Here is a 24,286-nt window from a genome sequence, read left to right as displayed (position 1 = left end):
ATTATATGTGCTTCATAAGTCTATTAACTTGACCTAGTTTAAATTCTCAACGCCACAAGGATATGCAAATAAACTTAAACTATAAATAATCTAACTGAAAGTAATCTGTCGCTTTGTACTATGAGAAGATAATGCAACCATAAGTGTTGCTGATGCTGTAGTCATGCTTCTCTGTTTCCTCTCAACTGTAAGCCTGTAAGGACAAGTTACAATCCTTATTCTCATTGTCATATAACCCATTTCTCAATTCAACTTAGTGGTCTGTGAATTCTTAAATCATACAGTACAGTATAATTGATATCTACAATTTACCAAGCACCTTCAGTCTAACATCATTGTAGAAGGTGAGTTGGAGTGTTTAAGAACACACAGACCAATAAGTTGAATTGAGAAGTGGGTTATATGACATTTGTGTGTGTGTTTGTTTTAATTTGGGAAAGTTCATCCAGCCATGGGACTCGTGGAAAGATGTCAAAAACAGAATTAAAGAACAAAGGAACAGAACTCCCCTGCCCAAGAATGGACTGTGTAGGGAGAAAAGAATCTAGAGGAGAGTTTGAAAAAAGGAGACAGTTGATAAAAAGAAGAAAAAGTAATACGAAATAGGAGAGAGAAGGAAGAAAGAGAAAGAGGGTAGAGAACAAAAAGAAAAGAACCCCTGGGGTGGCCATGGCCCCAGCAGACTCCAGGGCACAAAGACATTGAGGCTCCCAGCAAAATATCTGTGGTGTTGGGTTACATGTCAGGAGCAGCCCGGCTGCTGATGGGGCCATGGTGGCAGACAACCCACTGCTAGCCAGACTTAAGGGGCCTAGATGAGTAAAGGGTCCCTTCAGTATGTGCGGGGCTGCCCGGCCAAAATTGGACCGCCCAGTCCAGGCTGCAGGAATGGGGCGGCCTGAACCAGGCAGTCCGTGGCAAGCGAGGCAGGCCCTTTCTCAAAGTCCTCCTGGTCCGCATTTGTCAGATGGCAGGGGAGGTGAGGATCGGAGGTCAGGGTGGTGAGGTTGAAGCCCCAGGGATGCCGAAAGCCCCAGGCTGCCTCATCCTGGCAGTCCAGGTGAAGAAAAGCCCTGGGTTGCTGTAAGGAGGCAGCCTGAGTGAAGCTTCGAAGAGGAAGAGGAGCAGGCTGTGGGCACAGCGATGCTCAATGGTGGCAACCCTGTTGCCATGGTGATGCCACATGAACTCAAGATGGTACCCGGGCAACAGCAGTGAGTTCAGTGGTACCCCCATGCCAACAGGACGCCACCTGAAGTATATATGGCACTTCAGCAAAGGCTTAGCATTTAAAAATGTATTCCATACTCACAATGCATTGCCCATATGGCCCTGAACTGGTGGTGAACTGGTGGTGAACCTCCAGTTATAACTACCTGGTTGGTGCTGTGCTGTGAGTGGCTTGGCTCAAATGACTTAATCTTCTTTCACATTCTAAAGTGGAGGGGTTTTTCAATCTTTTTTAAACCCACCTGTTGAGGTTGGGGAAGACACCCCCCTCTTGGGTACAATGCGGACAGGCAAGGACCGCCTGCCACCAAAAAACGGAAGAGTCCAATAATGTGGCAAAAGTTCTGGTTTATTAATAATACTCAATTGAAACAGGGATAGTCATAAACATCGGGTGATCTCCAGTTCCTTCTCATCCAGACACAAGCTTACCACGGAGTCTTATCTTACTATGGTGTCACAAACAAATGATACATTGATCAAACCTAGGGGGGTGTAGTATGGTAGCGTATATTTGCTATATTGGATTATTCTTTTAATTGGTCCGGCGATACTGAGTAACTCCGCCTAGGGCCACCTAAGAAAAGGATACATAGGGAACATGTCACCAGGGCAAATCATGAGTGGCTGCTGCAACACTGTTAAGGTGAGCATGGAAGGTGGATGGGATTGGTCAGCGATTACTTCACAGCCTTGGCATGTTGGATAGTTACAAGCACATGAACAAAAATTCAAGGTGATGAGAATGCCCCCAAGGTGCTGCATGTCACACCAAATTTACAATTCCTGATTCACTCAGCCTTGAGCCAGGACATTTGGCTTTCATCTTAGTAGAATGTTGTATCTCTCGTCCAAAGGAATGGGTGGGAAGGACGGTCTCTGTCTGCTCCTGTCTGAATAGGTCTTCTCTGCCAGTTGCAAGTCACGTGCATGCAGACCATATTTCAAATGATCCTGTTCAGTAATGTATACGGATTTTAGCTGGTTTTACTATGGGTATCATTGCTTTTCTGGCTTCTGGAGACTTGTTAAAGCTACTTTCTCCTCAGTGTCTGGTGAGCTGATGAGAACCTGACCTTCCTACAACATTTGTTTCCTTGTTGATTTAGATAAAGTTATGTCTGCCATCTGAGATTTGCCTTGTGTCTGTATTTCACCAACGCTGGCTCGAACCAGCTATAAGCCCATTATAGCCGCTATAACTTGGTCATTGCATTAGTGACAGATGGAGAGACTGAGGAGGAAACCGATCCCCTCCTAGACCTCTTGCACACTGAAACCACAGATGGGTCAGTTGAAGGTGTCAACCTTGCAACAGACCTGTCAGAACAGCAACTGACAGACTGTTGCCGTTTACTGGGACAGTTTGACGGTCTCTTTTCTCTGACCCCAGGTCATGCAGATTAGTGCACCCATGAAGTGGACAATGGAGACAGTAAACTGGTGAAGAGTAGGATTCACTGGATGTCCGATAAGGTCAGAGACACCATCAAGGAGGAAGTTTCCAAGATGCTGTCCCTTGGAGTGACAGAGCCATCCCACAGCCCCTCAGCTAGCCCTGTGGTACTGGTCCCTAAAAAGACCAGTGGTGGGAAGACTGAAGTTCGCTTTTGCATTGAATACAGGGGGCTCAATTCTGTCATGAATACAGATGCTCACCCCATTCCTCTGGCAGATGAGCTAATTGACAAGCTCGGCACTGCCAAGTACATGAGTACCTTTGACTTCACAGCTGGGTATAGGCAGGTCAGCTTGACTGATGGAGTGAGAGAGAGGTCAGCATTCTCAACCCTGGAAGGACAATATCAGTTCTCTGTGATGCCCTTCGGATTGAAGAATGCGCCTGCCACTTTTCAGCGGATGGTTAGCCAAGTTTTGTCGGGTCTGGAAAACTTCAGTGTCACCTATTTAGACGGCATTGCTGTCTTACTTATCCCACCTGAAACAAGTGATACAGGCACAGCAGAATGCAGGTCTGACTATCAAGGTCACGAAGTGCCAGATAGCGCAGGGTACCGTCACTTACCTAGTAGGCCACCTAATCGGTGGAGGTAAGAAAAAACCACTTGATGCAAAGGTACCCTCTGTGAAGGATTGGGACATCCCCACCACACAGACGCAGATGAGAGCGTTCTAAGTGTCTCACCGGGTACTATCGGTTACTCATCAGAGGGTATGGGACTATTGCCATGCCCCTGAATGATGTAACATTCAAGTAGATGCCAAAGAAGGTAACTTGGACCACCATCTGTAAAATCTCCTTTCAGGATTCAAAGGATGGATTCTGCAGGGCCCCAGTTCTGAAAGTGCCAGACTATGGTCAGGAATTAATTAACCAGACAGACACCTGTGATTTCGGATTGGAGCAGTGTTAGCAAAGCTGAATTCTGAAGGGGTAGAGCAACCTGTCATCTACATTAGCAGGTAGTTGACAAAAAGGGAAAGGAACTGGGCTGTCATAGAAAAAGAGGTGTACGTGGTTATGTGGGCCGTAAAGAAGCTGAAATCCCACATCTTTGGGTCTCACTTTACGACCCAGGCAGACCACCGGCCTCTGCAATGGTTAATGGCCATACAAGGGGAGAACCCTAAGCTTTTGCGCTAGGCCATATCCATACAAGGATTAGATATGAACATCCAGCACAAGCCAGGTTCCCAGCATGGAAATGCAGATGGCCTCAGCTGGAACTTTCACCTTGATTTCGAACCAGACCCTCAGTAGGGTAGTGCTTCACATGTTGAGGCTGGGGGGCATGTGAGGAATTCAACCATCCGCATGGGGAGTGTGCGCCCACCTGGGCTTTTTGATTTTTTGAAAATGAAAATGAATGATGGGAGATCTACCTCTGAAAATGTGTGAGGCCATTCCGCACGCATTTTCCCTGCTCACCACACGAAACGCATAGTCACATGTACTCCGGGAGGACATAGCCTACAGGCGCCGTTCTTCCCTGTCATGTTCAGCTGCAATCTGACAGCCATGGGTACATCAAAGAATCTCAAGAAGGGGGAATGCACAACTTCCTCCGGCCATGGGCAGCCTAATTAAATTATCAAAGGCTCCATGGATCTGCCCTCCTGTTATCTCAACTGCTTGTTTGTTTGTTTGTTTGTGTGTTTGTTTGTTTATTATTTATAGGGCACCCTTAACCCTTGGGTAGCTGGGCGCACAACATAACAAGATTACTTATAGCTTGGTTACATTACATGTTGCATGGATAAGTATATACAGGTACATATAAGATTACAAATTACATAAATTACATAGTTACAGGTATGTACAAGTGTGTGCGTAGTTACAGTTACAGTGATAGTTACAATTGGCCTAGTTGCAGTTGTGTACATATGCCTGAGTAAGAATCATAGATAACTGGTTACTTCCTGGGTCAGAAGAGTAGAAGGGGCATGAGTGGCTATGATTTATTGGTCATTGTGCCGTAGACAGTTGCCGGTGTTGCGCCTAAAGCTGTTGTAAGATAAGTCTCTTTTTAGCTCGACTGGAAGAGCATTCCATTGCTGGGCTGCTCTTACTGGGAAGCTGTTTCACCCTGTTTTTTGTAGGTGGAATCTGGGAATTAGGAGGCAGTATGAATTGGCTGTTCTGGTAGGGCGTGTTGTAGGTTTTCTGGTTATTCTTTCCTTCAGGTATGGTGGTGCTGCGTTATTTAAGCATTTGAAAGTTAAGGTGACCATTTTGAGGAGGATCCAATCAGTGATCTTTAGCCAGTTGTGATTTCTTCTAGCGTTGGAGATGTGGTCTCTGGACGGGAGGTTCAAGGCCGTTCGAAGCGCAATGTTTTGCAGAGTCTGGAGTTTATTTGTGATGTATTTGTTAGCTCCTGCATAGAGTGCATTGCAGTAGTCTAATTTGGATAGGATAAGGGCATTGGCTAGAATGATACAGCTAGCTGGTGACAGGAAAGGTCTGCATGCTTTGATTAGTTTGCCGGTGTAGGCCGTGGAATAGGCCAAGGAATTTTCTTGTTTTTTTAGGGAGAGTGTGGAGTCCAGATAGAAGCCTAGTCTTCACTTCTTTGGCAACTGTAATTATATTACCATCGATGTTGAAGGCCTTGTAGTTGTCATTAAGTTTTTTTAAGTTGTTGGTTGAGCCAAGGATTAGGATCTCCGTTTTTTCATCGTTCAGGCATAGTGTTACGCTCACCTGGTATCCACGGGGACACCACCCAGCCTTGGTTGGATGATTTGCAGTCTCGAACCCTCTCCCGGTCCCTTGGTAAGGCATCTGGTTAAAGATGGGCCTGCAACATAGAAGAGCTGGATTCAATACCACATTGTCTTTATGTTTTCCCAACTCCCTTTGCCTCAACTCCTTCCTCCCCCTTGGGCCCTCTCCTCACCTTAATATTGTGAAAGGTGGATTCCCCGTCCTGCTCCTCGTGGCAGGGGCACGTAGATGTGGGGGGCGAGCAGCGACCAAGTTACTTCACTGGTGCAAGCCCCCCTGTGGGAATCCAGGACTGCTGCGACTCGGTAGGTTTGCTGCTTTACAGTCTTTATATGCAGTTCTTATGTTCCTCTTAGTTCGAATAATAATGTCTTGCTTCTTTCCTTTTAGGTATGGAAAGGTATTTTGGTGTTGTCATGCAGTTTAAAGATGAGAATGGGCTGGTAGGTGAAAGCGCGGTGTGCGCGATGCTGTCCGGTGAGTAATACGCGATGCGCTGCGCTGTTTCGCCTTTTATATTGCTAACCTGTGTCTTTTCTCTCCTTGCACGTTGCGATGTTCCTCGCCAAGCGCCGTAATGTTCCAGCAATGATACTGACCAGGAGATGACTACCCAGGTAAGAATTGTGTGTCTTTCTTCATTCGGGAGGAAACGTGAGTAAACGCTTACTGATGCTGTCTTTCTTTCTTCTCTTTCCAGGTTATGGTGTTCCAGGATGCATGCGGTACCGGATGATGAAGTCGTACCATCAGGTGAGTGGAACTGAAGTCAGTGATGGATTGAAGACAGGATACTGTTCCCGGTAAGTTTCGTAGTGTTCTTTCTCTCTCTGCAGGTCCTTGGTTTCAGGTAAACTGGCATCAAAGAACTGGACACGGTGAGCGTTACGCTGCCCACAGCAGAAAAACGCAAAGCATGTTCTGCTGTTTGGGTGCGGTTTAAATAGTCTCAGGTAAAGAAGTCCAGGTAAAATAGTCCCAGGCCTGCCACACCCAAAGTAGTCCAGGTAAAGTAGTCCCAGGCCTGCCACACCCAAAAGACTAGACCGAATAGCTCAGTTCCTTGTAACTGAGCTATGTGTGTGCCTCCATGTTGGCTGAACCCCCCCCCCCAAGTTAAATTGTCCCAAGTAAATAGTCCCATTCTAATGTTGGTCTTCATGATGGTTGTGAGCCTGGCGCCAAAGGCGCCAGGACTGGCTCCAAGGGAGTCTTGGATGAGGTTTTAAGGCCTTTGACCTGGTCCTAACTTGAAGGCTGACTTGCCAGTGAGGGCCAGGGGCAAGGGTCATGACAGCACTCCCCCCCCAACACCCCTCTCACAGTGGCACTTCTGCCTGGTGCTGGTTTGGCTGGGTAATTCCCATGGAACTTTTTTAATTAAGCGAGGTGCATGGATGTATTCACTAGGTTCCCATGATCTGTCTTGAGGGCTGTATCCCTTCCAATCAACTAAGTAGCATAGTTTGGATCTGGTGTATTTCGAGTCTAGGATATCCTTTACTTCAAACTCTGGATCTCCGTCGACTAATACTGGTTTTGGTGGTGTTGAAACCCGAGTACCGGGTTGTACCGGTTTCAGGAGTGATACGTGAAACACAGGATGAATCTGCATAGTGGGTGGTATGGCTAATTTAACTGCCACTGGATTTATTATGGATTCAATAGAATAAGGTCCCAGATATCGGGGACGAAAGGTCCGAGTCCCTTTCATGGGCACATATTTTGATGATAACCAGACCTTGTCTCCAATTTGATAGTCGGGGGCTTTACTACGATGCTGGTCAGCAAATTTCTTTTGTCTGTTCTTGGCTTAAAGTAAATGTTCTGCTGCTTCTTTGAAGGCCTGGGAAATAGTTGTATGTAGGGTTTTAACCGCTGGTACTTCCAAAGGGGTTGGGAGATCCAATTCTGAAGTACTTGGATGTCTACCATTTATAGTGTAGAAAAGGGTTTGTCCGGTGCTGGTGTGTAATGAATTATTATAGGCATATTCAGCTAATCATAACAAGTCCTTCCAATTTCTTTCCACTTGATGTAACATGCAACGTAAGTAGTGCTCAAGGGTTTGGTTTGTTCTTTCTGTTTGGCCATCTGTTTGAGGATGGTGACTTGTGGATAGTCGAATGTCAATTTGGGCAATTGAACAGCATTTCCTCCAGAAGTTGGATACAAACTGACTACCTCGATCTGAGATCAAGACCAGTGGAAAGCCATGTAGCCATACGATTTCCTCCAGGAATACTTTTGATAAATTGGATGCATTTGGAAGACCCTTAAAAGGAATAAAATGTGCCATTTTAGAGAATAAGTCTACAACTACTAAGATGGTGTTGAATCCTTGACTGGGAGGTAGATCTGTAATGAAATCAAGGGACAGTGTGTGCCATGGTGCGGGAGGAATTTCCAATGGTTGGAGAAGACCAGCTGGTTTCTGCTTTTGGGACTTGTATTGTGCACACATACCGCAAGATTGGATAAATTGTATGATGTCTTTACGCCATATGGGCCACCAATAGTTTCGTTTTACTTTAGCTAGAGTTTTGGCAATTCCAGGATGACCTTCAATCAGGGAGTCGTGATAACCCGAAATAACCTGCTCTTGTAAATCTTTACTTGGCAAGCATAGACGGTTCCTAAAATATGGTAACTGGTCTTTAATGGTGTAATGTTCTCCTTGAGTACTCCACTCTTGTGAGAAAGTGGGATCCATTAAGAGTTGGATCTTGTTTTGGAGTTCACCTTGTGTCAATGTTGTCATAAGACCTAAGAGTTTGTCTTCTGGAATGATGGCTACTGTATCTGGAGTTATGTATACCTTTTCATCAACACCCATGAGGGACAAGGCGTCAGCCTTTCCGTTTCGGACTCCTGGCCGGTAGGTGATCACATAGTCAAATTCAGCGAAGAAAAGAGCCCACCGCAGTTGACGGGATGATTGAGCCTTTGCTGCTATTAGGTATTTTAGGTATACGTTTTAGGTATACGTGACAGTATGTCTAGCACCAAGGAGATAGTGTCGCCATGCTTTGAAAGCTGATTTTATAGCCAAGAGTTCTTTGTCTGTGATAGCATAGTTGAGTTCGGGAGGTGAGAATTTTTGTGACCAGAAGGCCACTGGGTGTAACTGGCCAGTTCCTGGGTCCCTTTGTGAGAGAACAGCTCCCATAGCCATGCTAGAGGCATCTGTTCCAACTATATAAGGGAGGTCTGGGCGAGGATGCCGTAGAACTGGAGCAGAAGTGAATTTTTTCTTAAGTTCTTGAAAGGCCTTCTCTGCTTCTTCGGTCCAATGGAACTTTTTATTGTTTTTTTCTCAATAGTTATGTAATTGGATGCACTATTTGGGAAAAATCTGGGATGAATCGGCGGTAAAAGTTTGCAAAGCCCAACATACTCTGGATTCCTTTAAATTAAGTTGGTGACGGCCAGTTAAGAATGGCATCTACCTTGTGCCTATCCATTCTGATACCTTTTGGTGTGAGGATAAAACCGAGGAACTCCACTTCAGTGACATGAAAAGAGCATTTTTCAAGTTTAGCATACAGTTTATGTTGGCGGAGTTTAGTAAGGATGGAGCGGACATGCCTGACATGGTCTTCTTTTGTAGCAGAATACACTAAGATGTCATCAATGTAAACCAGGGTGCAAACATCAATTAACTCTTGCAAAACAAAATTCATAAAGTACTGGAATGCAGCAGGAGCGTTGCAAAGTCCAAAAGGCATTACCTGGTATTCATACTAGCTGTATTTGGTATGAAAGGCAGTTTTCCATTTGTCTCCTTTCTTCACTCGAACAAGATGGTACACCCCCTAAGGTCCAGTTTGGTATAGATTTGGGCGTCTTTGACTTCATCCAATAATTCGGGAATAAGGGGCAGTGGATAACGTTTTTTTACTGTGATCTGGTTTAATGCGCGATAGTCGATGCAAGTCCTCAAATCTCCTTCCTTCTTTGGTACGAAGAATAAGGGACTGGCTGCCACTGATTTAAATGGGCGGATAAATCCATTTGCCAGGTACTGATCAAGATAAGATTTCAAATGGAGGTTTGCTGGCTCAGTAAGTGCATAGATTCAACCACAAGGAATTTGCGCACCATGAGGTCGATCTGACAATCGTAGGGCCTGTGCGGTGGTAGAGTATTGGCTTGTTCTTTCTGGAACACGTCTTGAAAATCTTGGTATTTATTTGGTAGGGTACTAGTCACACCTAGTACAATCACTGCCGTACTGGGAGTAGCAGATGTACATAAATCTGTTTTCCCCTTTTCTTGGTAATAACAGGTGCGAGCACAATCATCGGAAAAGGCCAACTTCTTGGCACGCCAATCTATTAGAGGGTTGTGAGCTACCAACCATGGCATCCCTAAGATTAGTCGAAACTGAGGAGCTTTGATGAGATCGAATGCAATAGATTCTCGGTGTCCATCCTGGCACAGTAGGGTTAGTGCTGCTGTGCATTGGGTTACTGCTCTGGAAGCTATTTCTGTCCCATCAACAGTAGTAACTTTTTCAGTAGTCGATTTAGAGCATAAGGGAAGGCCCATCTCTGCTGCCTGATCTTGGTCTACACAATTCCCAACTGCTCCGCTGTCTATGTATGCTTCGACAGCATTCATCCAAGACGGTTGTCGTGATTGATCAAAATTACTGGTAATGCAAAGTGTGAGGTCTGTGGCTCATCCTTCTCGCTCGACAAGCGGACCTCTACGCTTGCCGGGCTTGATAGTTTTCCGACTCCTTGTTATTATCTTCCCTCTCTGTGGCTCCAACAGTTCTTCTTGGTGGTTTCACTGGACATTCTTTGAGGAAGTGGCCTGATTTTCTGCAATATAACCATAATTGCTGTTGCCTTCTCTTGTCTCTTTCAGTTTTAATTAAAGGGGGCCGTACACCTCTGATTTGCATGGGTTCTACCGGGTTTTCCAATGTACGTGGAACATTATCCTTTGACCGGACATACACAGCTAGAGTGTTTAACCTTATCCAGTCTACTTTCAGTCTTGTAAACTGTGATCTAATTGCACCACAAGGTAGATGAATTCTCCACAGTCTTTAGGTGGGTTAACCACTTGAGCAAGGACATCCTTTAGTTCCCCTCGTAGACCCCGATGAAATAGTGTGGTCCTTTTTTCCAAAGGCCACCCAGCTTCAACGACTAGTCTGTTAAATGTTGCTATATATGTAAACAAGTCTTGACTTCCTTGATGGAGTGACAAATGTTCATTGTCTAATGCTTAGCCTTGGGTATGACGAGCAAAGAGTTTTTCCATTTCCATCTGGATTCCCCCAAAGTCATGTAACAAAGGGTTATCCTGACTTACCAATGGTACAGACCAATCCGCAGCACTGCCACTCAGATATGACAAGACAAAAGCAACCCACGCTTGGTCATTAGGAAAAGCCCCAGGTCTGCAAAGGAAATGAAGACGACACTGGTTCATGAACGTTGCGTACTTCTTGGGATCCCCTGTAAATCGTTCAGGTGGAGCTAAAGAACTGCCCCAGGAAGGGTTATTTGTACCGGATTGGTGGAAGAAGTTGGTACAGGTGCTGGCGGAATGTTACCAGGCAATGGGGTCTGTCCTGCCTGTGATTGGAGCAATTGTCTACTTATTTCGTTGGTACGATCCTTAGTAACAATCAAATCCCTCCTAAGAGCGTTGGTTTCTTGCTTGGCTGAATGTACTTCAGCGCTTAATTGTCCCAACAACTGAACTAACTGGTCAGTCTCTGAAGTCTCCATGACGCCCAGGTGGATAATATTATTAAGGCTTTGCGTTCTGTTACGCTCACCTGGTATCCACAGGGACGCCACCCAGCCCTGGTTGGAGGATTTGCACTCTCGAACCCTCTCCCGGTCCCTTGGTAAGGCCTCTGGTTAAAGATGGGTCTGCAATATAGGAGAGCTGGATTCAATACCAGATTGTCTTTATGTTTTCCCACCTCCCTTGGCCTCAACTCCTTCCTCCCCCTTGGGCCCTCTCCTCACCTTAATATTGTGAAAGGTGGATTCTCTGTCCTGCTCCTCGTGGCAGGGGCGCGTAGATGTGGGGGGCGAGCAGCAACCAAGTTACTTCACTGGTGCAAGCCCCCCCGTGGGAATCCAGGCCTGCTGCGACTCTGTAGGTTTTCTACTTTACAGTCTTTATATGCAATTCTTATGTTCCTCTTAGTTCGAATAATAATGTCTTGCTTCTTTCCTTTTAGGTATGGAAAGGTATTTTGGTGTTGTCATGCAGTTTGAAGATGAGCATGGGGCGGTAGGCGAAAGCGCGGTGTGTGCGATGCTGTCCGGTGAGTAATGCGCGATGCGCGGCTCTGTTTCGCCTTTTATATTGCTAACCTGTGTCTTTTCTCTCCTTGCAGGTTGCGATGTTCCTCGCCGAGCGCTGTAATGCTCCAGCAATAATACTGACCAGGAGATGACTACCCAGGTAAGAATTGTGTGGCTTTCTTCATTCGGGAGGAAACGTGAGTAAACGCTTACTAATGCTGTCTTTCTTTCTCCTCTTTCCAGGTTATGGTATTCCAGGATGCATATGGTGCCGGATGATGGAGTTCGTACCTTCAGGTGAGTGGAACTTAAGTTGGCGATGGATTGAAGACAGGATACTGTTCCAGGTAAGTTTCGTAGTGTTCTTTCTCTCTCTGCAGGTCCTTGGTTTCAAAAGAACTGGACATGGTGAGCGTTACGCTGCCCACAGCAGAATAACGCAAAGCATGTTCTGCTGTGTGGGTGCGGTTTAAATAGTCTCAGGTAAAGAAGTACAGGTAAAATAGTCCCAGGCCTGCCACACCCAAAGTAGTCCAGGTAAAGTAGTCCCATGCCTGCCACACTCAAAAGACTAGACCGCATAGCTCAGTTCCTTGTAACTGAGCTATGTGTTTGCCTCCATGTTGGCTGAACTCCCCCAAGTTAAAAAGTCCCAAGTAAATAGTCCCATTCTAATGTTGGTCTTTATGATGGTTATGAGCCTGGCACCAAGAGAGTCTTGGATGAGGTTTTAAGGCCTTTGACCTGGCCCTAACTGGAAGGCTGACTTGCCAGTGAGGGCCAGGGGCAAGGGTCATGACAGCGAGGCCATGGGTGGCCTGAATGAGGGTGTACATTTCATTCACTAAGGCAGTATCTGATGTGAAATTACCCATAAGAGGGATAAGGATTTGGGTATTGTCTGCATAATTTGTGTAGGTGATACCCAACCTTTCCAATTTGTCAAATAGAGGCTTAGTGAAAATATTATACATGGTGGGCGAAACACAGGAGCCTTGGGGGACGCCACAGGTTGTTATGACTGGGTCTGCAGAGGCTGCCGAAGAGAAGACTCTCATCATGCTTCTGTTATCGAGAAATGATTGGACCCAAGCTATAGCTTCACTTGAAAAGTGGGCTGCCGATGTAAGGTGCTTGCATAGAACTGCGTGGTCCACCAAGTCAAAGGCTGCCGACAGATCAAGTAGGTGTAGCATAGCCATGTTACCTTTCTCGTTAAGTTCATCGATTTGGGCATTAAGATCTATTAGAACTGTCTCAGTGCCATGTTGGGGTCTGAACCTCGATTGGTGGGAGCCTAATTGTTGGTTTGTTTCAAGGTATTTTTGAATTTGCAAGTAGGCCACTCTGTCAATTATCTTAAGGAGAAAGGGGACAGTGGTGATGGATCTTTAATTAGTTGGGATGGAAGGGTCTAAGGTTTGTTTTTTCAGGAGCGGTAGGACCCAGGATTCTTTTAAGCTGCTTGGGACCGTGCTTGACCTAAAGGAGGAGTTAATGAGTTTGGTGATGAAGGGAGCTAAGTCTCTGGCTGCATCCTTGATTATTTGGGCAGGGCAGCTGTCACCTTTACAGTTTGTAGGCTTTAGCGAGGCAATCATTTTTTCTGTTCGGTATTGGATCAGGTTTGGTGCTGGGAGGGGGTGCCATCTGGGTGGTTGCAGATCATTCTGATGAGAGTTAATTGAGGCAAGCCTGTTAAAGTTGCTTGGTCGCAGGACAGACAACAGGAAGGTGGGCTAACACCACTTTGGTATGCAATGTGTCAACTTGAAGCTAGTTCCCACCCCTCTGTATGAAAGGCAGTGAATGGCATGTCTGGGTCCATTAATTATAGTGGGCAACCCATGCAGAGTGGACCCTTTTCAGAGGGAGAAGCATGTGATTTATGGAAGAGAGGAAGTCTGTTCTCATCACAAATTTCAAGGGAAACATGCACTTTTTGTTCGAGAGTCACAGAGCCCTCAGTTAACCAGAGAGACACTTTGATCTACAACAGACAGGAATATGGGTGGGACTTAGGAGTATTTGTTGTCACCCCTTACCTTTCCTGTTGCAGAGCACTCTGATTCTGACCTCACGCATAGCAGAAGATTGTTGGTAGGGACTTAGGATTGGTTCAGTAAGGTAGGCTTAGAATGCACCAATCACTGGGGCCCATTTGGCTTTAAAAGAGGGCTGAACCCCTCACTTAGCAGTTCATCTGACAACTCTGAAAGGAATAAGAAGAAGGACTCATTTGGACCCTGGCTGAAGGTACAGTCTACCTTACATCTTCCGCCAGTGAAGGAAGGCCAGGATTTCCAAGATGGAAGCAAGATCCCTCCCCTAAACATCTCCCAGGGAACAGAGGGAGATACCGAACTCAGAGGACCTGTTCAGCAGCTCCAGAACCGGTACCCAGCCAGCATACAGTGTGTCCTGCTAGGTTCTGCCAGCAAACTTCCTAGGTGGGAAGTGCCATAGAGTGTCTGAACAAAGGACAAGGCTGTTGCCAACGATTATTGACCCGGATCCGCCGTGTAGGCCAGCCTGCAGCCATCCGGCCAGCTTAGCTTTCTGATTTGCTCATACCCGCAGCTGTCTCCTGTCTTGAACTCTGTCGCAGGAGCTGCAAAGCATCCTGGAACCGACTTGACGCTGTTGAGAATCAAGTACATCTCAAGCACCAGGTACATTGTGGTTCTGTCCCCCTGGTCCTTCTCTGAAGGCCCCTAATGAGATTTATGAGCACTTGCTCCCTTGGTGCTGAAATCAAATAACCTTGAACAGTTAAGACTGATTGCTTTACCGACTACCCTCCTGTCAGTATCCAGAGTGCATCCATTTCCTTTGTGAAACTGTTTGTCCTCTTTGTTCCTTTGCAGGGTGGGTTGTATTTTGTAGTGTGCTAGAACTGTCTGTTGTAATACTAATAAAGTAGATATTTGTATACAACCTTGACTGGACAGTCCCTTTTATCATTGGGTAATAATTGTATATTCGCTGTGTTGCAACTAACCAACAATCCACGACCTTGCAGAGTTAAGCCTGCTGTTCCGTCCAAGTTACCAAAAATTGGACAAGGAGGTTTATAATTTACTTGCGTTCCAATCTGTTCGGATCCCTTCGGGTGCACTGGAGGTGTGGGGCTGATTGATGGTTTAGAAACTTATATTCATCCCTGGACCACTGGAGCTCTGGAAGTTGATTTGTCACACTTATATCATAAACAACAGAACAAAAAAACATTGTTTTCTGGTCCAGGGAAAAAGGGGGTTACATCCATAGTCCACGATGTATATTAATGCTGCTGGTTGCTCACTCACCCCAGTGGTTTTCGCCATCCCTCAAAGTTGCCAGAGGTGCACTACTGCTGGATTGGCCATATCAGATATAGGCATTTTCCCAAGTGGGTGACTGGTGTTGGGGCTGGTGTTGGCTCTTTCGCATGGCATGAGGCTAGGGAAGCAGTTACCAAACAAATCAACCCCTCACTTCTTCCTTTCGAGGACATGTAGAAGAGGGCGGGGAGGGACACGAGAAATGGGGTTGTGGGAGTTGGAGGCTGCATCTTCAGGACCATATCCCACTAATAAGAGCCCTCCAACTCCCTCCGGCCCATGGGGGACATCAATGTGGTCTCTACCAGACACCATTTGCAAATAACAAAACAATTCACACATGACAGCGATAATATGCCACCCAAAACAATCAATCACCACCACGTGCAAGATTCCCACTGGACCAATATAACACACATACGCAGCTCATCACAAAAACCTTAATTAACCAGCATTTATGGAGTAAGGCCTGAGGGTACTCTTCCCAGTTTCACTTCTTTGCATGCTCAATGAATGAGGTTTGGTCACTTACACATGTGCACCTCTCAATATTTGCAGGGAAATCTCTGATTCGCGGGTGGTTTTACAGGTGTTTATTGATGTCACATAATTCACCAACATTCCTGATCGGAATTCTGCAGAACAAATGTCTTCCTAAAGGGGGATATTTGGGTAGCCCCACTTCTGGAGTGACGGCCACTCCTGCGCTTCCTCCTTCCCCATTCCTGTGCTTCTCCTCCCTGTATATTTCTGGGCCTCCACTTGTTTCCTTCCACCTTGCACGTTCCTGAGCTATATTCTTATCCCCCCTCTCCATGAATGGTCTCCGGTTCTTCCTTCTTATGTTTCCCCGCCTCTGCGGGCAGCCAGCGAGTGCCAGTGAGAAGTGGCTTTGTTATAACGAAATGTTCCTGTAAACATGCACATATGCCATTCTATCCTTCCTATGCCTTCCTATATTCTGCACATTAGTCACGCATAATTCCAGCATTACAGGGGAATGGTCTGAAAATGTGTGGGGTAGTAAGCCACATTGCTCCACCTAGATACCCAGTTTTATGGACACCAACCACTTGTCTATTTGTGAATGAGAATCATGCACTGATTAGTAAAATGTGTACTCGTGCTCCGTGCCGTGCATCTCCCTCCAAATATCCATCAGCGAGTGTGTCTTACATCACCCTACCAGTGCCCTAGCTGACCCTGTCAGAGAACTACTAATATCCGTGGACCTTCTCCAATGCAAGATCTGTGACCATGTTCATATCCCCCAAAATAATAATGGCGTTGTCACACCGCTACGACCATGGAAGCTATGGGCAAGATGGAGGCGCTATTAGGTCTCTACGGCTTGTCTGCTAGCAGTATAGCCTTTGTTTTGCTGCAGGCATTTAAGGAAGCCACGCCCCCTGCGAGTCGCGTTGCAACTCGCTTTCGCTGACTTTCGTTTTGTCCCACTCCAGTGCCTTCCTTGTTTTTCCCCTTTCTCGGCAATTCCTCTTTGCTCCCCTGTTTTCCCTGCTGCTCTTAGCCTTCTCGCCGGGTATCTGTTTTCCTCCCTCGCCTTTCTTTCTATTCTATTCAGTCTACTTTCCCCGGCTTCGGTTTGCTCTGTTTCTGTGGTCAGCCTCGCGCTGCCGCAGACCCGTCTCTCCCGGCGGCTGGGTTCCGACTCGCCGGCTCCCACCCGCTCGGGGTCACTTTCACTTCATCTCCATTCTCGCTCTCTCTCTCTCTCTCTCTCGCTCATACTCTCTTGCTCTCTCTCTCTCGCTCATACTCTCTCATTCTCTCTCTCTCGCTCTGACTTCTCGCTCTCCTTGATCTTACCCATTCTCCGGTAGAGCTTTCCTTTGTATACCCTGTTTGTTCTTGTGATATCTTACCTTCGTCCTTCCTTGGACGGTTCCTTCGGTATTGCTGAAGCCCTCTTCAGTGGCTTCACCCTCCGCCTCTCCTCCCAGAGCTCCTTCATTCCTCCCAAGGAATGCCCAGAAACAGTGCCGCCATCCATTGGAGTTACAAACAAGATCGTGGTTGCAAGACCATACCAGCCTCTGGGCCTTCAAATCCACCCGGCCATCATCATCTGCACCTACACAGGGTTTTTTCTGCCTTTTTGGCTTTTTCCCTGTTTTGAAGGAGCGGGCTCCCCAGGTTCACTTGACTGTTTTGTTCCATCAACGGTCAAGGTGGCCTCGGGAGGAGACCGCCCCTATCTCTTTGAACGTAAGAAGGGGAAAGGATCTCCAAAGACAGAAGACGAAGAGGAGAAACCCCCGAAGGACCGGAGAAGAAGACAGAAGGTACTCAGCCACAGTGAAGATCCAGGTGAGGTGATCCCAGGGAAAGGAACTGTGAGCAGTGACAGGCGTGATCTATGAATTCCATCAGCGTCCTTTGGACATTATTATTTTTTGTATTAGTGTTTATAGTAAACAGAGTACTTTACACAATTTTCTTTATAAACTGACAAATACAAAACAGTCTTAAAACCAAATTACTTTACAGTTTTGATAGAATAAAACATTAAAAAAGTTCACCTATAGTTCACAGCATCCGAGTTAAGATGAGAAAAGCCCAAAAGCTTGTTTACAAATCTGATAGAGAATGCAAATCTTGTTCACATTCTTGCATCACCTTGCTCGGATCAGAAAATATTTCTATCAAGAGTTTGACCAATGCCAAACTAAGGGCAAGGTGAGACGTTGTCATAAGCCAATCCCATTGGCTATTGGTCAACAACTGAGCAGTAGAATGGATAAAAGGACCAAAACTCAGGGCCCTATGATTAAGAAGTGTAGGGCATTCCAGCACCAAATGGTATAACGTCTCCAATGGTGTCGCACCACACAATCGACACTCTCGCAGTTCCCTGGCTAGGACTAGTTTCGGTCCAATAACCTCCAGTGTTGATAAGCAGTTTAATCGAAATTTAAAAACCAATGACGGTGAACTAGAGATGGAAATTTAGTAAGATATATTCTTAATTCTTCACTTGGGAGATAAAACATGTCTTTACCGTTATACAATTTTAATCTCCCCAGATCTTGAATATCCATCATCCTATCCCAAAGACATAGTCAGAATCAGAATCATCAAGACCTACCATTGTATGAAATAATTCTCAACTCTTCAAACATTTCCTTAAAAAGGGATTTACATCCTTCTGTAAAAGATCTTTTAGGTAGAAAGCCAGATTCCGTTTCTCAGGCCTCAGTAGCTTGATTAATAGGAATAGAATGCCGCCACCATGATGTCAATCCGAATTCAAGTCTAATTACACAAATTGGCAGGGAAATCGGAATTCCCAATGTCTGCATCAAGATTTTACCTTCTAAGGAGTCAAGAAATCTCCTATTTATAAAATGTATTAGCTCACTGCCATATACAACGGTTGCTGACACTTTTAACCTATGACATTCAATTAGGGGTGCCAGTGAAAATGCACATAAATTACTTCTCACTACTTCATCAATGAGATGCAAGAGCGGGTTTTTCCCTCCATCCTAAATGTATGTTTTTCATATTGCCTCTTTGCAGAAAGTACATAAGCCAAATAACAGAGCGAGTCAACTACAGTATAATGAACCTCCCCTCTGGGTTGTGATGCTGGAAACCACCGCTGTTCTTCACAATATTTATATATAACCCCCCCCACTGTGAATGCTTGGTGTATGAAAGTACCGTTTTGTGTGAGTTCTATCCTTCCAGAATTGCCCGGCTTGAGTCATATGCGTTCCCTCTGGCATAACGATGAAGCAGCTTTGTCTGTTCAGATATGCAACCCTTTTCCGCCGCTTAATCGGGCTATTCAGCCTCCTAACATTCCAGGATAGTAATGTCACCTTCTCCTTGCCACATGGTCGCCTACTCACCATGGCGACCTACTCCTGCATTCTCTCTGAAGTAGTCGGGAGAGCTCAACATTGTAACGAGGTCCATCTCTCCACATTATCAGCAACCTTCGGTGGACCATAACTAAGGCTTGCCAATTGACTCTAGCATTACTAGACCCCATCACCCACGCCCTTGTGTCTCCACCCCCCACCCTCACTAGATAAACCCCAACCTCCAGTGCACCCAACAACAATGCCCAACATAACATCCTTCAGTGGCCCTTCTGGGCAGGAGCGTCATTCGCTCTGGGGGGCGCATCTACTAAGAGCCCGCCCGGGGACACCTTCGCAACCGAACCTTTCATTTCAATAAACGGAGTGCTAGAGCACGACTATGTAGTCTCTGAAGACTATCTGCTTACAAAGGTATACACTGGTGCAGTGATCACCCTTCGTATAGTGTCAATAAACTACTGCAGATGTGAAAAATGTGCTCTGCCCCCATGCCCCCTGATTATTAGTAGCCGCACCGGGAACAGCATTCACTGTTTTGCATTCTTAGCATGCAGTCTGTGATTCCCAACCAAAAATGTGCATCTGGTTGCCTGTACTGCTACGCTGAGGTCTGGGTATATGGAGACCACTGCATTTTCAAACCGCAGCTCCCCCTTCTCTCTGGCTTCCTTAAGTATTAAGTCTCTGTCCCATTAGTTCAACACCTTAGTAATAACCATGCACATAGGCATTCCCGCAGCCGCTCTATGGCCAGGTGTTGCATGCGCCCTTTTAATCAGAAAAGGGTCAGAGAGGACAGGATGACCAAGAATCTCCGGTGGGTGCTTTTCAAGAAATATCTCATGCATGCCCTTAGCTGTCTCTGGCAGGCCCACAATTCATATATTGCTACGGCGTGACCTGGATTCGAGATCACCATTCGTCACTTGCACAGCCTTCATGTCCTTCTCCAGTCGTCTTCTACTAATCCAAGACGAGTTTCCACCACCCCCACCTGTCCACAGATGAGCTCAATTTTGTGCTGCGAGCTTTCAAGGGGGCTTGAAAAAGCAGCCATCTTCTGATCCAGTTTGCCTAAGGTGCCCCTCATTTCCATCATGAAACACTTCAAATCCAATGGGTTCAGCTCCTCCATGGGGCCAGACACACTCTGCTCCCCAGCTGTTGCTAAGGAATCTCTCACATATCCCCCTGTTCTTTAGAGCAGGAGCCCGGTTTTGCACCCACCACAAGGGAATATTACTCACTTAGTTCGATGGCCTCCATAAAGTAACCCTCACTGGCCCACAGCAGCCTGTTCATGTATGTGGATGCAGGAGCCCAGGACAGCACTTAAACACTCACACTGTTCACTTTCGTCAGCCCCCCGGCATGTCACAGTCACTCCACTGGAGCATACACCAGAGCGCTGTCCCCGTATCAGAATCACTGTCGTTGCCAAGAGGGGGCCTCCTCAGCGTCTTCTGTTCACCTATAGCGGGCTCCGGAGCCGCCCACTCCTCTCAGTTACACTGCAGCAGGTGTTCCAATCCAGTTCCCCAGCACAGTCCCATCACTGGCTGTCTCTGACAGAATACAGGGCCTAGACAGCATCCAGCAGAGCGCCCCCCAACCGCTGGTACACTGCTTGTCCAGCAGGCTCTCAGGGGTGCATCCCTGCAAGGTCAGCGGTCTGCCGCCGCTCTCACCCAGGATCTTGCTGTTCCACCAGTCCTTGAGCCTACAGACTCCACAGCCACACCACCTTACGGAATTGATCGCCCTCCCAAGAGATTGCGGAGAAACTGGCTCCTCAGCCTCTCTGCTTACAACAGATGTTCCGTCCCCGGGAAGACCTCCAAACTCAGACGACCATCTTCTTTGGTGCTCTCCAGCACCCTAATTCGAATGCTTGTTTTTAACAGGACTTCAGTGAAGGACACTCATGCTGCTTATAAATCAAGTGGTTAAAGGCAGACCTGGTTAAACATTTGTATCACACCGGTAGCGTGTTTACAGCACCAATTAAACCATTAGCACCAAGAAGGCTGCTGTGAAAACACCATGGCAGGCACTTTGAGTGTGAAGTTTGATTTTAAGGCTTGATAAAGTTAGCTCAAAGAGTTACCAGGAGGGTGTGTTTTGGGCCGGGTGGGGCAGGCAATTAGCATGGCCATGGGCAGTCATTTGGTGGGTAAATAACCAAACAACACCTCCAACCATTGTGTCCCTCCTCATATGCCATCTCTCCCTAGATGTACTCCAATGCATTTGTTTTGGCTTATAGTGGGGCGCTAAAGCACCATCTTCTAGCCAAAACTAATAAAGGACAATCCTACTTGTTGGGTCCAGGTCCAACATAACACTGACTGCTGGTCTTCCCCTGCCCAGTCCTTCTAGTATGTAGTCACTAATGTCTAGACACGCTGATTCTGTACACCCATGTGGCTGTAAATGCGACTGAGAGATGTCAAGTAGATGGTTGTCCTCTTTAATGTTATGCTGCTGCTTTACAGATTCTCCATCTATGGTCTTTAAGGGTGTCGAAGTACACGTCCGACACATTGGTGGCATGTTTGTTGGCAAATACTTATTTATATAAAAGTAAAAAGAAAAGGGAAAACCTATCTTGCCCTATTTCCAGTGGTCGAAGTGGGCGGGAGCGGTGCTCCTCTACTTTTTCCAATGAAGTTTTACTCTTCCTATACTTTTATTTTAAAAAGAAACTGTTCCAAAATGGTTTCATTTTAAAATAAAATTGTAGGAGGAAGCTGAAACTTGCACATTCAATGCACTGCACTGAAAGTTCCCTCAAACAGCAGGCAAATGTGTTTCGGGGTTTGTATTGTGCGTGGGAGGGGGCGTGGCGATGGGGTTTGTGGGGAGCTGGGGCAGGCCAGTAGGGAACATAGTACCATTACTTCTTTTTGTACACTTTGACCACTGCCTATTTCTATGAGGGGTTGCCCTACCTCAACAAAAATACTAAGGACTCTGTCAGGATATCCAGTAAAGTAAAATGGGTTACATGGGATTTTATGGAATGGAAAATAACAAACATTTTTACCTAAACATTTTTAACGAAAACAATACTGATTTCATTTTTTGAAAACTTGTTGGACTTATTGAGAGGGCACACCGAGCCAAGCACTATACTACATTAGGCTGACTTGTAATCATGAAACAATGTTAAGGGGCAATGAGTGCCCACAGTCTGTATAGGGAAACGTGTCTAACCCTCTCCTACTTCTGAGAGAGGGTTTAGATTGTAGATTGTATGGCTCCTCGCAGCAGAGAGGTAAAAGGACTTTTCATTGAGTTAAGACAAGCCTGCTGTATCTTCCACCCCAGGACATAGAAAAGAACTGAAGAGTTAAGAAGGTTCTAAAGCCCCTGAAGAAGTTCTATAGATTGATTATAATCGCAAAGGAACGCAACATGTTGGGCATATGATGGGTAGATAGATCCACAACAGGATGTACAGAATAATTGCAAGTTTTGCACAATTGGTAATGGTAGTTCATAGTTGTGAGTATCCAACACGGTGGCACTTTAGCACATTTGCACCTTACATTGGTTTTATTATATGTGCTTTAATGTATTGACATATAATATGTTGTCTTTGCTTTATGTAACTATGCCTGCATGTTAAACGAAAGGGTGGAAATGGCTTTTAGTGATTATTACATTTTCTATCAAAATGAAATCCTAAGAGTGATATCATTGGTAAACTCTCCCTATGCTAGCAGTCCAGGCAGGTTTCAAGTTTAGAGGAGTCTTAGTAACCAGCGATAACCTGCCTGCTGCTATCACAAAGACACTGGAATCTCCCATAGTTTGATAAACTATCAGAGATCTGAAACCTGTGGAGCACCAGATCTTTTGATCTACAACTCCTATCATTTCTCTATATAGATGATGCTGGCTCAGGCTCACTGGATGATTTGTAGTATAAAACATCTGGAGAGCCAACGATTGCAGACCGCATACCCTCTGTGATAGAGTTATGGGTTGTACTGTGGTATCAATCTCGGGAGATGCACTTATTTCCTGTTGAACCTTCCGATGTCCTGTAACAGTTCTGCACATGTGACCAGGGGAGAATTTGGGGCACTGGTTTAGACCACGTCAAGTATTTGTATCAGCTTGAGTGGTGTGGCATTGGTGTAACTCAGGAGTGTGGCTGCCCTCCAGTCAGTAATGTAAAGATCAGCACTCGTGGTTGTGAGAGACATTGGCTGCCAAACAACCCCGAGAGGAGAGTAGTTGTTTGATTCTGTATGTGTAGATCTTATAACGGGAGGTGGTGAGCATGGGATGAGGGGTGAGTGAGATGGAAATGTTAAGACCTTTCGCATTGACCTGGGCCTATGTGTCTATGAAACCGCGGTCATCAGTGTGGTAAATAATGAACATGCTGCCTGTCCCGCTGCCCAGTGCTGCATGCATAGAGGATTGTGCTTAGTCCAAAGATGTAGACGCCGTGGTATATGTCAGCGTTAAATGGCGACATTATGCTTATGTGGTGAGATAACATGTCATTGTTATATGATCACGAAGGTGGCCATTCAGGCAGGGGTTCTCTGTGTGGAGTAGGTGAGGTTGGTGCAAGGAACGGCAGACTTGGCCTGCACATGTTGGGGCAGAACAGCACACTGCAGTGAAGTGGTTTGTTTGGTCATACATTGCTTATCTTTCACGAGACCCACGATAAGGGTATGTTATATACAGGCGCCAGACTGCACGATTGCTTCAAGGCGCTGAAGTCATCTTGACGCAGCCAGGATATAAAAGCATATATACTTCAAGGCACAAGAGGGTACATTTCAGAATTGCTAAGGAGACATAGAGGGGGCAGTGGGTGCACAGGGAGAGGAGCGATGAAGGGAGAGTACAATTGGAAAGTAAGCAGTTTACTTAACAGGTAAAAAGTGCTATGGGGTCTGAAAGTGCATATCAGGTAAGTGCTATTGTGGGAAAAGGGAGATGGAAGGAGGGAGAGAAGGGGTGGTGGGGAATGTGTTAAACAAGTTGGAAGAAGGGACAATAGAGAGGGGCGTCTAGGGTGTCTAAGTGCCTATGTAGTTGACAAGGGGGTGGTCAGGAAGAAGGAGGGAATGGAGTAATGCGGGTGAAGTGTTGAAGCAGGTGGTGCATTAGGTTTGAGATTGAAGGTTGGCAGAGTACAAGCCTTTGGATAGTTTATTGAAGATGTTGAATTTGGGTTCTTGTGAGATGTAGTCTGGTACTTTGCTCCATAGGGTGGACGCAATGGAAGTGAATGATTTGCCTCCTCCCGTGCCCCAGGCAACTGCATACGGGAGATACACATGGAGGGAGTGGGTTTCATGTAGCAGTGGGTTTGTCTGATGCCCACTTTACTGAAATGCCAGCGAGTAGCATTTGTTTCAAGCATAAATGCACAAGGAA

The 24,286-nt window shown here is 46.1% G+C and overlaps 1 protein-coding gene across 1 annotated transcript in view; it reads right to left on the bottom strand.

The window, feature by feature from the left end:
- CCM2L (CCM2 like scaffold protein) overlaps positions 1-24,286 on the bottom strand; it is a 296,984-nt gene that overhangs the window by 92,294 nt on the left and 180,404 nt on the right. The gene's annotated exons all lie outside the window — the stretch shown is intronic.

The sequence above is a fragment of the Ambystoma mexicanum genome, chromosome 3p (genome assembly GCF_040938575.1).
Source record: "Ambystoma mexicanum isolate Mex_15411 chromosome 3p, UKY_AmexF1_1, whole genome shotgun sequence".
NCBI classification, from domain to species: Eukaryota; Metazoa; Chordata; class Amphibia; order Caudata; family Ambystomatidae; genus Ambystoma; species Ambystoma mexicanum.
Note: the sequence above shows the minus strand (reverse complement) of the source record. Positions and strands in the feature narration are given on the sequence as shown.